Below are 19163 nucleotides of genomic sequence, written 5' to 3'. Positions count from 1 at the left end.
GTGCTTTGTGCAACATAATTCTGGGTGCCATTTACAAACCATAAGTGCTAATGACTCCATTCCTTTTTGTTGTTATCGGGGCTGTTGATGATTGGAGTACACTAAAACAAACCTGACCTCTCTAGGACATTCAGAAGCCAAGTTATAAGTGCACAAAGGTGTAACTGGACTACTTCTTTAAATTGACACCAGATCCGGTGACCTTTGGGACATGGTTTGTCCCCCTTAGGAAAGTGCTATCATCATGAAACGTTCAGATCACTTACAACTCAACAGATTCTACCTTCCTGTAACGTTTCAGCCCCTTTGGACCTTGTTTTCACACAAATGAACCCAGAATGATGTGAAATTGTGCTTCGTGCAACATAATTCTGGGTGCCATTTAAAAACCATAAGGGCTAATGACTCCATTCCTTTTTGAGGTAAGAGGGGCTGTTAATTGGAGTACTCTAAAACAAACCTGACCTCTCTAGGACATTCAGAAGCCAAGTTATAAGCCCACAAATGTGTAACTGGACTACTTCTTTTAAGTGACACCAGGCCCGGTGACCTTTGGGACATGGTTTTACCCCCTATAGGAATGTGCGATCATCATGAAACGTTCAGATCACTTACAACTCAATAGATTCTACCTTCTTGTAACGTTTCAGCCTGATTGGACCTTGTTTTCACACAAATGGACCCAGAATGATGTGAAATTGTGCTTCGTGCAACATAATTCTGGGTGCCATTTACAAACCATAAGTGCTAATGACTCCATTCCTTTTTGTGGTAATGGGGGATGTTAATTGGAGTACTCTAAAACAAACCTGACCTCTCTAGGATATTCAGAAGCCAAGTTATAAGCCCACAAAGGTGTAACTGGACTACTTCTTTAAAGTGACACCAGGCCCGGTGACCTTTGGGACAAGGTTTGACCCCCTATAGGAATGTGCGATCATCATGAAACGTTCAGCTCACTTACAACTCAATAGATTCTACCTTCTTGTAACGTTTCAGCCTGACTGGACCTTGTTTTCACACAAATGGACCCAGAATGATGTGAAATTGTACTTCGTGCAACTTAATTCTGGGTGCCATTTACAATCCATAAGTGCTAATGACTCCATTCCTTTTTGTGGTTGTAGGGGCTGTTGATTGGAGTACACTAAAACAAGCCTGACCTCTCTAGGACATTCAGAAGCCAAGTTATAAGCCCACAAAGGTGTAACTGGACTACTTCTTTAAAGTGACACCAGGCCCGGTGACCTTTGGGACATGGTTTGACCCCCTATGGGAATGTGTGATCATTGTGAAACGTTCAGATCACTTACAACTCAATTTATTCTACCTTCTTGTAACGTTTCAGCCTGATTGGACCTTGTTTTCACACAAATGGACCTAGAATGATGTGAAATTGTGCTTCGTGCAACATAATTCTGGGTGCCATTTACAAACCATAAGTGCTAATGACTCCATTCCTTTTTGGGTTAATGGGGGCTGTTAATTGGAGTACTCTAAAACAAACCTGACCTCTCTAGGATACTCAGAAGCCAAGTTATAAGCCCACAAAGGTGTAACTGGACTACTTCTTTAAAGTGACACCAGGCCCGGTGACCTTTGGGACATGGTTTGACCCCCTATAGGAATGTGCGATCATCATGAAACGTTCAGATCACTTACAACTCAATAGATTCTACCTTCTTGTAACGTTTCAGCCTGATTGGACCTTGTTTTCACACAAATGGACCCAGAATGATGTGAAATTGTGCTTCATGCAACATAATTCTGGGTGCCATTTACAAAACATAAGCGCTAATGACTCCATTCCTTTTTGTGGTTGTAGGGGCTGTTGATTGGAGTACACTAAAACAAACCTGATCTCTCTAGGACATTCAGAAGCCAAGTTATAAGCCCACAAATGTGTAACTGGACTACTTCTTTAAATTGACACCAGATCCGGTGACCTTTGGGACATGGTTTGACCCCCTTAGGAAAGTGCTATCATCATGAAACGTTCAGATCAATTACAACTCAATAGATTCTACATTCTTGTAACGTTTCAGCCTGATTGGACCTTGTTTTCACACAAATGGACCCAGAATGATGTGAAATTGTGCTTCGTGCAACATAATTCTGGGTGCCATTTACAAACCATAAGTGCTAATGACTCCATTCCTTTTTGTGGTAATGGGGGCTGTTAATTGGAGTACTCTAAAACAAACCTGACCTATCTAGGATATTCAGAAGCCAAGTTATAAGCCCACAAAGGTGTAACTGGACTACTTCTTTAAAGTGACACCAGGCCCGGTGACCTTTGGGACAAGGTTTGACCCCCTATAGGAATGTGCGATCATCATGAAACGTTCAGCTCACTTACAACTCAATAGATTCTACCTTCTTGTAACGTTTCAGCCTGACTGGACCTTGTTTTCACACAAATGGACCCAGAATGATGTGAAATTGTACTTCGTGCAACTTAATTCTGGGTGCCATTTACAATCCATAAGTGCTAATGACTCCATTCCTTTTTGTGGTTGTAGGGGCTGTTGATTGGAGTACACTAAAACAAGCCTGACCTCTCTAGGACATTCAGAAGCCAAGTTATAAGCCCACAAAGGTGTAACTGGACTACTTCTTTAAAGTGACACCAGGCCCGGTGACCTTTGGGACATGGTTTGACCCCCTATGGGAATGTGCGATCATCGTGAAATGTTCAGATCACTTACAACTCAATTGATTCTACCTTCTTGTAACGTTTCAGCCTGATTGGACCTTGATTTCACACAAATGGACCCAGAATGATGTGAAATTGTGCTTCGTGCAACATAATTCTGGGTGCCATTTACAACCCATAAGTGCTAATGACTCCATTCTTTTTTGTGGTTGTAGGGGCTGTTGATTGGAATACAATAAAACAAACCTGACCTCTCTAGGACATCCAGAAGCCAAGTTATAAGCCCACAAAGGTGTAACTGGACTACTTCTTTAAATTGACACCAGATCAGGTGACCTTTGGGACATGGTTTGACCCCCTTAGGAAAGTGCTATCATCATGAAACGTTCAGATCACTTACAACTCAATAGATTCTACCTTCCTGTAAAGTTTCAGCCTGATTGGTCCTTGTTTTCACACAAATGGACCTAGAATGATGTGAAATTGTGCTTCGTGCAACATAATTCTGGGTGCCATTTACAAACCTTAAGTGCTAATGACTCCATTCCTTTTTGTGGTTGTAGGGGCTGTTGATTGGAGTACACTAAAACAAACCTGATCTCTCTAGGACATTCAGAAGCCAAGTTATAAGCCCACAAATGTGTAACTGGACTACTTCTTTAAATTGACACCAGATCCGGTGACCTTTGGGACATGGTTTGACCCCCTTAGGATGTGCTATCATCATGAAACGTTCAGATCACTTACAACTCAATAGATTCTACATTCTTGTAACGTTTCAGCCTGATTGGACCTTGTTTTCACACAAATGGACCCAGAATGATGTGAAATTGTGCTTCGTGCAACATAATTCTGGGTGCCATTTACAAACCATAAGTGCTAATGACTCCATTCCTTTTTGTGGTAATGGGGGCTGTTAATTGGAGTACTCTAAAACAAACCTGACCTCTCTAGGATATTCAGAAGCCAAGTTATAAGCCCACAAAGGTGTAACTGGACTACTTCTTTAAAGTGACACCAGGCCCGGTGACCTTTGGGACATGGTTTGACCCCCTATAGGAATGTGCGATCATCATGAAACGTTCAGATCACTTACAACTCAATAGATTCTACCTTCTTGTAACGTTTCAGCCTGATTGGACCTTGTTTTCACACAAATGGACCCAGAATGATGTGAAATTGTGCTTCATGCAACATAATTCTGGGTGCCATTTACAAAACATAAGCGCTAATGACTCCATTCCTTTTTGTGGTTGTAGGGGCTGTTGATTGGAGTACACTAAAACAAACCTGATCTCTCTAGGACATTCAGAAGCCAAGTTATAAGCCCACAAATGTGTAACTGGACTACTGCTTTAAATTGACACCAGATCCGGTGACCTTTGGGACATGGTTTGACCCCCTTAGGAAAGTGCTATCATCATGAAACGTTCAGATCAATTACAACTCAATAGATTCTACATTCTTGTAACGTTTCAGCCTGATTGGACCTTGTTTTCACACAAATGGACCCAGAATGATGTGAAATTGTGCTTCGTAAAACATAATTCTGGGTGCCATTTAAAACCATAGGTGCTAATGACTCCATTCCTTTTTGTGGTTGTAGGGGCTGTTGATTGGAGTACACTAAAACAAACCTGATCTCTCTAGGACATTCAGAAGCCAAGTTATAAGCCCACAAGTGTGTAACTGGACTACTTCTTTAAATTGACACCAGATCCGGTGACCTTTGGGACATGGTTTGACCCCCTTAGGAAAGTGCTATCATCATGAAACGTTCAGATCACTTACAACTCAATAGATTCTACCTTCCTGTAACGTTTCAGCCTGATTGGACCTTGTTTTCCACAAATGAACCCAGAATGATGTGAAATTGTGCTTCATGCAACATAATTCTGGGTGCCATTTAAAAACCATAAGTGCTAATGACTCCATTCCTTTTTGAGGTAATGGGGGCTGTTAAATAGAGTACTCTAAAACAAACCTGACATCTCTAGGATATTCAGAAGCCAAGTTATAAGCCCACAAAGGTGTAACTGGACTACTTCTTTAATGTGACACCAGGCCCGGTGACCTTTGGGACATGGTTTTACCCCCTATAAGAATGTGCGATCATCATGAAACGTTCAGATCACTTACAACTCAATTGATTCTACCTTCTTGTAACGTTTCAGCCTGATTGGACCTTGTTTTCACACAAATGGACCCAGAATGATGTGAAATTGTGCTTCGTGCAACTTAATTCTGGGTGCCATTTACAATCCATAAGTGCTAATGACTCCATTCCTTTTTGTGGTTGTAGGGGCTGTTGATTGGAGTACACTAAAACAAGCCTGACCTCTCTAGGACATTCAGAAGCCAAGTTATAAGCCCACAAATGTGTAACTGGACTACTTCTTTAAAGTGACACCAGGCCCGGTGACCTTTGGGAAATGGTTTGACCCCCTATAGGAATGTGCGATCATCATGAAACGTTCAGATCACTTACAACTCAATAGATTCTACCTTCTTGTAACGTTTCAGCCTGATTGGACCTTGTTTTCACACAAATGAACCCAGAATGATGTGAAATTGTGCTTCGTGCAACATAATTCTGGGCGCCATTTACAAACCATAAGTGCTAATGACTCCATTCATTTTTTGGGTTAATGGGGGCTGTTAATTGGAGTACTCTAAAACAAACCTGACCTCTCTAGGATATTCAGAAGCCAAGTTATAAGCCCACAAATGTGTAACTGGAATACTTCTTTAAATTGACACCAGGCCCGCTGACCTTTGGGACATGGTTTGACCCCCTATAGGAATGTGCGATCATCATGAAACGTTCAGATCACTTACAACTCAATAGATTCTACCTTCTTGTAACGTTTCAGCCTGATTGGACCTTGTTTTCACACAAATGGACCCAGAATGATGTGAAATTGTGCTTCGTGCAACATAATTCTGGGTGCCATTTAAAAACCATAAGTGCTAATGACTCCATTCCTTTTTGTGGTTGTAGGGGCTGTTGATTGGAGTACATTAAAACAAACCTGATCTCTCTAGGACATTCAGAAGCCAAGTTATAAGCCCACAAATGTGTAACTGGACTACTTCTTTAAATTGACACCGGATCCGGTGACCTTTGGGACATCGTTTGACCCCTTAGGAAAGTGCTATCATCATGAAACGTTCAGATCACTTACAACTCAATAGATTCTACCTTCCTGTAATGTTTCAGCCTGATTGGACCTTGTATTCACACAAATGAACCCAGAATGATGTGAAATTGTGCTTCGTGCAACATAATTCTGGGTGCCATTTAAAAACCATAAGTGCTAATGACTCCATTGCTTTTTGTGGTTGTAGGGGCTGTTGATTGGAGTACACTAAAACAAACCTGATCTCTCTAGGACATTCAGAAGCCAAGTTATAAGCCCACAAATGTGTAACTGGACTACTTTAAATTGACACCAGATCCGGTGACCTTTGGGACATGGTTTGACCCCCTTAGGAAAGTGCTATCATCATGAAACGTTCAGATCACTTACCACTCAATAGATTCTACCTTCCTGTAATGTTTCAGCCTTATTGGACCTTGTTTTCACACAAATGAACCCAGAATGATGTGAAATCGTGCTTTGTGCAACATAATTCTGGGTGCCATTTAAAAACCATAAGTGCTAATGACTCCATTCCTTTTTGTGGTTGTAGGGGCTGTTAATTGGAGTACTCTAAAACAAACCTGACCTCTTTAGGATATTCAGAAGCCAAGTTTTAAGCCCACAAAGGTGTAACTGGACTACTTCTTTAAATTGACACCAGGCCCGGTGACCTTTGGGACATGGTTTGACCCCCTATAGGAATGTGCGATCATCATGAAACGTTCAGATCACTTACAACTCAATAGATTCTAACTTCTTGTAACGTTTCAGCCTGATTGGACCTTGTTTTCACACAAATGGACCCAGAATGATGTGAAATTGTGCTTTGTGCAACATAATTTTGGGTGCCATTTACAAACCATAAGTGCTAATGACTCCATTCTTTTTTGTGGCTGTAGGGGCTGTTGATTGGAGTACACTAAAACAAACCTGATCCCTCTAGGACTTTCAGAAGCCAAGTTATAAGCCCACAAATGTGTAACTGGACTACTTCTGTAAAATGACACCAGATCCGGTGACCTTTGGGACATGGTTTGACCCCCTTAGGAAAGTGCTATCATCATGAAACGTTCAGATCACTTACAACTCAATAGATTCTACCTTCCTGCAATGTTTCAGCCTGATTGGACCTTGTTTTCACACAAATGAACCCAGAATGATGTGAAATTGTGCTTCGTGCAACATAATTCTGGGTGCCATTTAAAAACAATAAGTGCTAAGGGCTCCATTCCTTTTTGGGGTAATGGGGGCTGTTATTTGGAGTACTCTAAATTAAACCTGATCTCTCTAGGATATTCAGAAGCCAAGTTATAAGCCCACAAAGGTGTAACTGGACTACTTCTTTAAAGTGACACCAGATCTGGTGACCTTTGGGACATGTTTGACCCCCTTAGGAATGTGCGATCATCATGAAACGTTCAGATCACTTACAACTCAATAGATTCTACCTTCTTGTAATGTTTCAGCCTGATTGGACCTCGTTTTCACACAAATGAACACAGAATGATGTGAAATTGTGCTTCGTGCAACATAATTCTGGGTGCCATTTACAAACCCTAAGTGCTAATGACTCCATTCCTTTTTGTGGTAGTAGGGGCTGTTGATTGGAGTACACTAAAACAAACCTGATCTCTCTAGGACATTCAGAAGCCAAGTTATAAGCCCACAAAGGTGTAACTGGACTACTTCTTTAAAGTGACACCAGGCCCGGTAACCTTTGGGACATGGTTTGACCCCCTATAGGAATGTGTGATAATCATGAAACGTTCAGATCACTTACAACTCAATAGATTCTACCTTCTTGTAACGTTTCAGCCTGATTGGACCTTGTTTTCACACAAATGGACCCAGAATGATGTGAAATTGTGCTTCGTGCAACATAATTCTGGGTGCCATTTACAAACCATAAGGGCTAATGACTCCATTCCTTTTTGTGGTAGTAGGGGCTGTTGATTGGAGTACACTAAAACAAACCTGATCTCTCTAGGACATTCAGAAGCCAAGTTATAAGCCCACAAATGTGTAACTGGACTACTACTTTAAATTGACACCAGATCCGGTGACCTTTGGGACATAGTTTGACCCCCTTAGGAAAGTGCTATCATCATGAAACGTTCAGATCCCTTACAACTCAATAGATTCTACCTTCCTGCAACGTTTCAGCCTGATTGGACCTTGTTTTCACACAAATGAACCCAGAATGATTTGAAATTGTGCTTCGTGCAACATAATTCTGGGTGCCATTTACAAACCATAAGTGCTAATGACTCCATTCCTTTTTGAGGTAATAGGGGCTGTTAACTGGAGTACTCTAAAACAAACCTGACCTCTCTAGGATATTCAGAAGCCAAGTTATAAGCCCACAAATGTGTAACTGGACTACTTCTTTAAATTGACACCATATCCGGTGACCTTTGGGACATGGTTTGACACCCTTAGGAAAGGGCTATCATCATGAAACGTTCAGATCACTTACAACTCAATAGATTCTACCTTCTTGTAACGTTTCAGCCTGATTGGACCTTGTTTTCACACAAATGGACCCAGAATGATGTGAAATTGTGCTTCGTGCAACATAATTCAGGGTGCCATTTACAAACCATAAGTGCTAATGACTCCATTCCTTTTTGTGGTTGTAGGGACTGTTGATTGGAGTACACTGAAACAAACCTGATCTCTCTAGAACATTCAGAAGCCAAGTTATAAGCCCACAAATGTGTAACTGGACTACTTCTTTAAAGTGACACCAAATCTGGTGACCTTTGGGACATGGTTTGACCCACTTAGGAATGTGCGATCATCATGAAACGTTCAGATCAATTACAACTCAATAGATTCTACCTTCTTGTAATGTTTCAGCCTGATTGGACCTTGTTTTCACACAAATGGACCCAGAATGATGTGAAATTGTGCTTCGTGCAACATAATTCTGGGTGCCATTTAAAAACCATAAGTGCTAATGACTCCATTCCTTTTTGAGGAAATAGGGGCTGTTAATTGGAGTACTCTAAAACAAAACTGACCTCTCTAGGATATTCAGAAGCCAAGTTATAAGCCCACAAATGTGTAACTGGACTACTTATTTAAAGTGACACCAGGCACGGTGACCTTTGGGACATGGTTTGACCCCCTTAGGAAAGTGCTATCATCATGAAACATTCAGATCACTTACAACTCAATAGATTCTACCTTCCTGTAACGTTTCAGCCTGATTGGACCTTGTTTTCACATAAATGAACCCAGAATGATGTGAAATTGTGCTTCGTGCAACATAATTCTGGGTGCCATTTAATAACCATAAGTGCTAATGACTGCATTCCTTTTTGGGGTTATAGGGGCTGTTAATTGGAGTACTCTAAAACAAACCTGACCTCTCTAGGACATTCAGAAGAAAAGTTATAAGCCCACAAATGTGTAACTGGACTACTTCTTTAAAGTGACACCAGGCCCGGTGACTTTGGGACATGGTTTGACCCCCTTAGTAATGTGCTATCATCATGAAACGTTCAGATCACTTACAACTTAATAGTTTCTACCTTCCTGTAGCGTTTCAGCCTGATTGGACCTTGTTTTCACACAAATGCACCCAGAATGATGTGAAATTGTGCTTCGTGCAACATAATTCTGGGTGTCATTTAAAAACCATAAGAGCTAATGACTCCATTCCTTTTTGGGGTAATAGGGGCTGTTGACTGGCATACCCTAAAACAAACCTGACCTCTCTGAGACATTCAGAAGCCAAGTTGTAAGCCCCCAAAGGTGTGTTTGGAACCCCGCCTTTAAGGAACAAGTGATCCGGTGACCTTTATGACCTGATTTGACACCCTTAGGAATGTGCTATCATCATGAAACACAGGAATCATTTACAACTCAATAGATTCTAACCTGATCGCTCTAGGACATGTAGAAGCCAAGTTATGACCCCACAAATGTGTAACTGGACTACTTCTTTAAATTGACACCAGATCCGGTGACCTTTGGGACATGGTTTCACCCCCTTAGGATAGTGCTATCATCATGAAACATTCAGATCACTTACAACTCAATAGATTCTACCTTCCTGTAACGTTTCAGCCTGATTGGACCTTGTTTTCACACAGATGAACCCAGAATGATGTGAAATTGTGCTTCGTGCAACATAATTCTGGGTGCCATTTACAAACCTTAAGTGCTAATGACTCCATTCCTTTTTGTGGTAGTAGGGGCTGTTGATTGGAGTACACTAAAACAAACCTGATCTCTCTAGGACATTCAGAAGCCAAGTTATAAGCCCACAAATGTGTAACTGGACTACTACTTTAAATTGACAACAGATCCGGTGACCTTTGGGACATAGTTTGACCCCCTTAGGAAAGTGCTATCATCATGAAACGTTCAGATCCCTTACAACTCAATAGATTCTACCTTCCTGCAACGTTTCAGCCTGATTGGACCTTGTTTTCACACAAATGAACCCAGAATGATTTGAAATTGTGCTTCGTGCAACATAATTCTGGGTGCCATTTACAAACCATAAGTGCTAATGACTCCATTCCTTTTTGAGGTAATAGGGGCTGTTAACTGGAGTACTCTAAAACAAACCTGACCTCTCTAGGATATTCAGAAGCCAAGTTATAAGCCCACAAATGTGTAACTGGACTACTTCTTTAAATTGACACCATATCCGGTGACCTTTGGGACATGGTTTGACCCCCTTAGGAAAGGGCTATCATCATGAAACGTTCAGATCACTTACAACTCAATAGATTCTACCTTCTTGTAACGTTTCAGCCTGATTGGACCTTGTTTTCACACAAATGGACCCAGAATGATGTGAAATTGTGCTTCGTGCAACATAATTCAGGGTGCCATTTACAAACCATAAGTGCTAATGACTCCATTCCTTTTTGTGGTTGTAGGGACTGTTGATTGGAGTACACTGAAACAAACCTGATCTCTCTAGAACATTCAGAAGCCAAGTTATAAGCCCACAAATGTGTAACTGGACTACTTCTTTAAAGTGACACCAAATCTGGTGACCTTTGGGACATGGTTTGACCCACTTAGGAATGTGCGATCATCATGAAACGTTCAGATCACTTACAACTCAATAGATTCTACCTTCTTGTAATGTTTCAGCCTGATTGGACCTTGTTTTCACACAAATGGACCCAGAATGATGTGAAATTGTGCTTCGTGCAACATAATTCTGGGTGCCATTTAAAAACCATAAGTGCTAATGACTCCATTCCTTTTTGAGGAAATAGGGGCTGTTAATTGGAGTACTCTAAAACAAAACTGACCTCTCTAGGATATTCAGAAGCCAAGTTATAAGCCCACAAATGTGTAACTGGACTACTTATTTAAAGTGACACCAGGCACGGTGACCTTTGGGACATGGTTTGACCCCCTTAGGAAAGTGCTATCATCATGAAACATTCAGATCACTTACAACTCAATAGATTCTACCTTCCTGTAACGTTTCAGCCTGATTGGACCTTGTTTTCACATAAATGAACCCAGAATGATGTGAAATTGTGCTTCGTGCAACATAATTCTGGGTGCCATTTAATAACCATAAGTGCTAATGACTGCATTCCTTTTTGGGGTTATAGGGGCTGTTAATTGGAGTACTCTAAAACAAACCTGACCTCTCTAGGACATTCAGAAGAAAAGTTATAAGCCCACAAAGGTGTAACTGGACTACTTCTTTAAAGTGACACCAGGCCCGGTGACTTTGGGACATGGTTTGACCCCCTTAGTAATGTGCTATCATCATGAAACGTTCAGATCACTTACAACTTAATAGTTTCTACCTTCCTGTAGCGTTTCAGCCTGATTGGACCTTGTTTTCACACAAATGCACCCAGAATGATGTGAAATTGTGCTTCGTGCAACATAATTCTGGGTGTCATTTAAAAACCATAAGAGCTAATGACTCCATTCCTTTTTGGGGTAATAGGGGCTGTTGACTGGCATACCCTAAAACAAACCTGACCTCTCTGAGACATTCAGAAGCCAAGTTGTAAGCCCCCAAAGGTGTGTTTGGAACCCCGCCTTTAAGGAACAAGTGATCCGGTGACCTTTATGACCTGATTTGACACCCTTAGGAATGTGCTATCATCATGAAACACAGGAATCATTTACAACTCAATAGATTCTAACCTGATCGCTCTAGGACATGTAGAAGCCAAGTTATGAGCCCACAAATGTGTAACTGGACTACTTCTTTAAATTGACACCAGATCCGGTGACCTTTGGGACATGGTTTCACCCCCTTAGGATAGTGCTATCATCATGAAACATTCAGATCACTTACAACTCAATAGATTCTACCTTCCTGTAACGTTTCAGCCTGATTGGACCTTGTTTTCACACAGATGAACCCAGAATGATGTGAAATTGTGCTTCGTGCAACATAATTCTGGGTGCCATTTACAAACCTTAAGTGCTAATGACTCCATTCCTTTTTGTGGTTGTAGGGGCTGTTGATTGGAGTACACTAAAAAAACCTGATCTCTCTAGGACATTCAGAAGCCAAGTTATAAGCCCACAAATGTGTAACTGGACTACTTCTTTAAAATGACACCAGATCCGGTGACCTTTGGGACATAGTTTGACCCCCTTAGGAAAGTGCTATCATCATGAAACGTTCAGATCACTTACAACTCAATAGATTCTACCTTCCTGTAACGTTTCAGCCTGACTGGACCTTGTTTTCACACAAATGAACCCAGAATGATGTGAAATTGTGCTTCGTGCAACATAATTCTGGGTGCCATTTAAAAACCATAAGTTCTAATGACTCCATTCCTTTTAGTGGTAATGGGGGCTGCTAATTGGAGTACTCTAAAACAAACCTGACCTCTCTAGGATATTCAGAAGCCAAGTTCTAAGCCCACAAAGGTGTAACTGGACTACTTCTTTAAAGTGACACCAGGCCCGGTGACCTTTGGGACATGGTTTGACCCCCTATAGGAATGTGCGATCATCATGAAACGTTCAGATCACTTACAACTCAATAGATTCTACCTTCCTGTAACGTTTCAGCCTAATTGGACCTTGTTTTCACACAAATGAACCCAGATTGATGTGAAATTGTGCTTCGTGCAACATAATTCTGGGTGCCATTTACAAACCATAAGTGCTAATGACTCCATTCCTTTTTGTGGTTGTAGGGGCTGTTGATTGGAGAACACTAAAACAAACCTAACCTCTCTAGGACATTCAGAAGCCAAGTTATAAGCCCACAAAGGTGTAACTGGACTACTTCTTTAAAGTGACACCAGGCCCGGTGACCTTTGGGACATGGTTTGACCCCCTATAGGAATGTGCGATCATCTTGAAACGTTCAGATCACTTACAACTCAATAGATTCTACCGTCCTGTAACGTTTCAGCCTGATTGGACCTTGTTTTCACACAAATGAACCCAGAATGATGTGAAATTGTGCTTCGTGCAACATAATTCTGGGTGCCATTTAAAAACCATAAGTGCTAATGACTCCATTCCTTTTGGGGCTGTTGATTGGAGTATACTAAAACAAACCTGATCTCTCTAGGACATTCAGAAGCCAAGTTATATGCCCACAAAGGTGTAACTGGACTACTTCTTTAAATTGACACCAGATCCGGTGACCTTTGGGACATGGTTTGACCCCCTTAGGAAAGTGCTATCATCATGAAACGTTCAGATCACTTACAACTCAATAGATTCTACCTTCCTGTAACATTTCAGCCTGATTGGACCTTGTTTTCACACAAATGAACCCAGAATGATGTGAAATTGTGCTTCGTGCACCATAATTCTGGGTGCCATTTACAAACCATAAGTGCTAATGACTCCATTCCTTTTTGTGGTTGTAGGGGCTGTTGGTTGGAGTACATTAAAACAAACCTGATATCTCTAGGACATTCAGAAGCCAAGTTATAAGCCCACAAATGTGTAACTGGACTACTTCTTTAAATTGACACCAGATCCGGTGACATTTGGGACATGGTTTGACCCCCTTTAGGAATGTGCGATCATCTTGAAACGTTCAGATCACTTACAACTCAATAGATTCCACCTTCCTGTAACGTTTCAGCCTGATTGGACCTTGTTTTCACACAAATGAACCCAGAATGATGTGAAATTGTGCTTCGTGCAACATAATTCTGGGTGCCATTTAAAAACCATAAGTGCTAATGACTCCATTCATTTTTGTGGTTGTAGGGGCTGTTGATTGGAGTATACTAAAACAAACCTAACCTCTCTAGGACATTCAGAAGCCAAGTTATAAGCCCACAAAGGTGTAACTGGACTACGTCTTTAAAGTGACACCAGGCCCGGTGACCTTTGGGACATGGTTTTACCCCCTATAGGAATGTGCGATCATCTTGAAACGTTCAGATCAATTACAACTCAATAGATTCTACCGTCCTGTAACGTTTCAGCCTGATTGGACCTTGTTTTCACACAAATGAACCCAGAATGATGTGAAATTGTGCTTCGTGCAACATAATTCTGGGTGCCATTTAAAAACCATAAGTGCTAATGACTCCATTCCTTTTGGGGCTGTTGATTGGAGTATACTAAAACAAACCTGATCTCTCTAGGACATTCAGAAGCCAAATTATATGCCCACAAAGGTGTAACTGGACTACTTCTTTAAATTGACACCAGATCCGGTGACCTTTGGGACATGGTTTGACCCCCTTAGGAAAGTGCTATCATCATGAAACGTTCAGATCACTTACAACTCAATAGATTCTACCTTCCTGTGACATTTCAGCCTGATTGGACCTTGTTTTCACACAAATGAACCCAGAATGATGTGAAATTGTGCTTCGTGCACCATAATTCTGGGTGCCATTTACAAACCATAAGTGCTAATGACTCCATTCCTTTTTGTGGTTGTAGGGGCTGTTGGTTGGAGTACATTAAAACAAACCTGATCTCTCTAGGACATTCAGAAGCCAAGTTATAAGCCCACAAATGTGTAACTGGACTACTTCTTTAAATTGACACCAGATCCGGTGACATTTGGGACATGGTTTGACCCCCTATAGGAATGTGCGATCATCTTGAAACGTTCAGATCACTTACAACTCAATAGATTCCACCTTCCTGTAACGTTTCAGCCTGATTGGACCTTGTTTTCACACAAATGAACCCAGAATGATGTGAAATTGTGCTTCGTGCATCATAATTCTGGGTGCCATTTAAAAACCATAAGTGCTAATGACTCCATTCATTTTTTTGGTTGTAGGGGCTGTTGATTGGAGTATACTAAAACAAACCTAACCTCTCTAGGACATTCAGAAGCCAAGTTATAAGCCCACAAAGGTGTAACTGGACTACTTCTTTAAAGTGACACCAGGCCCGGTGACCTTTGGGACATGGTTTTACCCCCTATAGGAATGTGCGATCATCTTGAAACGTTCAGATCAGTTACAACTCAATAGATTCTACCTTCTTGTAGCGTTTCAGCCTGATTGGACCTTGTTTTCACACAAATGGACCCAGAATGATGTGAAATTGTGCTTCGTGCAACATAATTCTGGGTGCCATTTAAAAACCATAAGTTCTAATGACTCCATTCCTTTTTGTGGTTGTAGGGGCTGTTGATTGGAGTATACTAAAACAAACCTGATCTCTCTAGGACATTCAGAAGCCAAGTTATAAGCCCACAAATGTGTAACTGGACTACTTCTTTAAAGTGACACCAGGCCCGGTGACCTTTGGGACATGGTTTGACCCCCTATAGGAATGTGCGATCATTATGAAACGTTCAGATCACTTACAACTCAATAGATTCTACCTTCTCGTAACGTTTCAGCCTGATTGGACCTTGTTTTCACACAAATGGACCCAGAATGATGTGAAATTGTGCTTCGTGCAACATAATTCTGGGTGCCATTTAAAAACCATAAGAGCTAATGACTCCATTCCTTTTTGTGGTTGTAGGGGCTGTTGATTGAAGTATACTAAAAGAAACCTGATCTCTCTAGGACATTCAGAAGCCAAGTTATGAGCCCAAAAATGTGTAACTGGACTACTTCTTTAAATTGACACCAGATCCGGTGACCTTTGGGACATTGTTTCACCCCCTTAGGAAAGTGCTATCATCATGAAACATTCAGATCACTTACAACTCAATAGATTCTACCTTCCTGTAACGTTTCAGCCTGATTGGACCTTGTTTTCACACAAATGAACCCAGAATGATGTGAAATTGTGCTTCGTGCAACATAATTCTGGGTGCCATTTAAAAACCATAAGTTCTAATGACTCCATTCATTTTAGTGGTAATGGGGGCTGCTAATTGGAGTACTCTAAAACAAACCTGACTTCTCTAGGATATTCAGAAGCCAAGTTCTAAGCCCACAAAGGTGTAACTGGACTACTTCTTTAAAGTGACACCAGGCCCGGTGACCTTTGGGACATGGTTTGACCCCCTATAGGAATGTGCGATCATCATGAAACGTTCAGATCACTTACAACTCAATAGATTCTAACTTCTTGTAACGTTTCAGCCTGATTGGACCTTGTTTTCACACAAATGGACCCAGAATGATGTGAAATTGTGCTTCATGCAACATAATTCTGGGTGCCATTTACAAACCATAAGTGCTATTGACTCCATTCCTTATTGAGGTTGTAGGGGTGGTTGATTGGAGTACACTAAAACAAACCTGATCTCTCTAGGACATTCAGAAGCCAAGTTATAAGCCCACAAAGGTGTAACTGGGCTACTTCTTTAAAGTGACACCAGGCCCGGTGACCTTTGGGACATGGTTTGACCCCCTATAGGAATGTGCAATCATCATGAAACGTTCAGATCACTTACAACTCAATAGATTATACATTCTTGTAACGTTTCAGCCTGATTGGACCTTGTTTTCACACAAATGGACCCAGAATGATGTGAAACTGTGCTTCGTGCAACATAATTCTGGGTGCCATTTACAAACCATAAGTGCTAATGACTCCATTCCTTTTTGTGGTTGTAGGGGCTGTTGGTTGGAGTACATTAAAACAAACCTGATCTCTCTAGGACATTCAGAAGCCAAGTTATAAGCCCACAAATGTGTAACTGGACTACTTCTTTAAAGTGACCCCAGATCCAGTGACCTTTGGGACGTGGTTTGACCCCCTTAGGAAAGTGCTATCATCATGAAACATTCAGATCACTTACAACTCAATAGATTCTACCTTCCTGTAACGTTTTAGCCTGATTGTACCTTGTTTTCACACAAATGAACCCAGAATGATGTGAAATTGTGCTTCGTGCAACATAATTCTGGGTGCCATTTAAAAACCATAAGTTCTAATGACTCCATTCCTTTTTGTGGTTGTAGGGGCTGTTGATTGGAGTATACTAAAACAAACCTGATCTCTCTAGGACATTCAGAAACCAAGTTATAAGCCCTCAAAGGTGTAATTAGACTACTTCTTTAAAGTGACACCAGGCCTGGTGACCTTTGGGACATGGTTTCATCCCCTTAGGAAAGTACTATCATCATGAAACGTTCAGATCACTTACAACTCAATAGATTCTACCTTCCTGTAACGTTTCAGCCTGATTGGACCTTGTTTTCACACAAATGAACCCAGAATGATGTGAAATTGTGCTTTGTGCCGCATAATTCTGGGTGCCATTTAAAAACCATAAGTGCTAATGACTCCATTCCTTTTTGTGGTTGTAGGGGCTGTTGATTGGAGTATAATAAAACAAACCTGATCTCTCTAGGACATTCAGAAGCCAAGTTATAAGCCCACAAAGGTGTAACTGGACTACTTCTTTAAATTGACACCAGATCCGGTGACCTTTGGGACATGGTTTGACCCCCTTAGGAAAGTGCTATCATCATGAAACATTCAGATCACTTACAACTCAATAGATTCTACCTTCCTGTAACGTTTCAGCCTGATTGGACCTTGTTTTCACACAAATGAACCCAGAATGACGTGAAATTGTGCTTCGTGCAACATAATTCTGGGTGCCATTTACATACCTTAAGTGCTAATGACTCCATTCCTTTTTGTGGTTGTAGGGGCTGTTGATTGGAGTACACAAAAAAAACCTGATCTCTCTAGGACATTCAGAAGCCAAGTTATAAGCCCACAAATGTGTAACTGGACTACTTCTTTAAATTGACACCAGATCCGGTGACCTTTGGGAAATAGTTTGACCCCCTTAGGAAAGTGCTATCATCATGAAATGTTCAGATCACTTACAACTCAATAGATTCTACCTTCCTGTAACGTTTCAGCCTGATTGGACCTTGTTTTCACACAAATGAACCCAGAATGATGTGAAATTGTGCTTCGTGCAACATAATTCTGGGTGCCATTTAAAAACCATAAGTTCTAATGACTCCATTCCTTTTTGTGGTTGTAGGGGCTGTTGATTGGAGTACATTAAAACAAACCTGATCTCTCTAGGACATTCAGAAGCCAAGTTATAAGCCCACAAATGTGTAACTGGACTACTTCTTTAAATTGACACCAGATCCGGTGACCTTTGGGACATAGTTTGACCCCCTTAGGAAAGTGCTATCATCATGAAACGTTCAGATCACTTACAACTCAATAGATTCTACCTTCCTGTAACGTTTCAGCCTGATTGGACCTTGTTTTCACACAAATGAACCCAGAATGATGTGAAATTGTGCTTCGTGCAACATAATTCTGGGTGCCATTTAAAAACCATAAGTTCTAATGACTCCATTCCTTTTAGTGGTAATGGGGGCTGCTAATTGGAGTACTCTAAAACGAACCTGACCTCTCCAGGATATTCAGAAGCCAAGTTCTAAGCCCACAAATGTGTAATTGGACTACTTCTTTAAAGTGACACCAGGCCCGGTGACCTTTGGGACATGGTTTGACCCCCTATAGGAATGTGCGATCATCATGAAACGTTCAGATCACTTACAACTCAATAGATTCTACCTTCCTGTAACGTTTCAGCCTGATTGGACCTTGTTTTCACACAAATGGACCCAGAATGATGTGAAATTGTACTTCGTGCAACATAATTCTGGGTGCCATTTACAAACCATAAGTGCTAATGACTCCATTCCTTTTTGTGGTTGTAGGGGCTGTTGATTGGAGTACATTAAAACAAACCTGATCTCTCTAGGACATTCAGAAGCCAAGTTATAAGCCCACAAAGGTGTAACTGGACTACTTCTTTAAATTGACACCAGATCCGGTGACCTTTGGGACATGGTTTGACCCCCTTAGGAAAGTGCTATCATCATGAAACATTCAGATCACTTACAACTCAATAGATTCTACCTTCCTGTAACGTTTTAGCCTGATTGTACCTTGTTTTCACACAAATGAACCCAGAATGATGTGAAATTGTGCTTCGTGCAACATAATTCTGGGTGCCATTT

Source organism: Nothobranchius furzeri, chromosome 8 (genome assembly GCF_043380555.1).
Source record: "Nothobranchius furzeri strain GRZ-AD chromosome 8, NfurGRZ-RIMD1, whole genome shotgun sequence".
Classification (NCBI taxonomy): domain Eukaryota; kingdom Metazoa; phylum Chordata; class Actinopteri; order Cyprinodontiformes; family Nothobranchiidae; genus Nothobranchius; species Nothobranchius furzeri.
The sequence above is the reverse complement of the archived record's forward strand: the minus strand, read 5'-3'. Positions refer to the sequence as shown.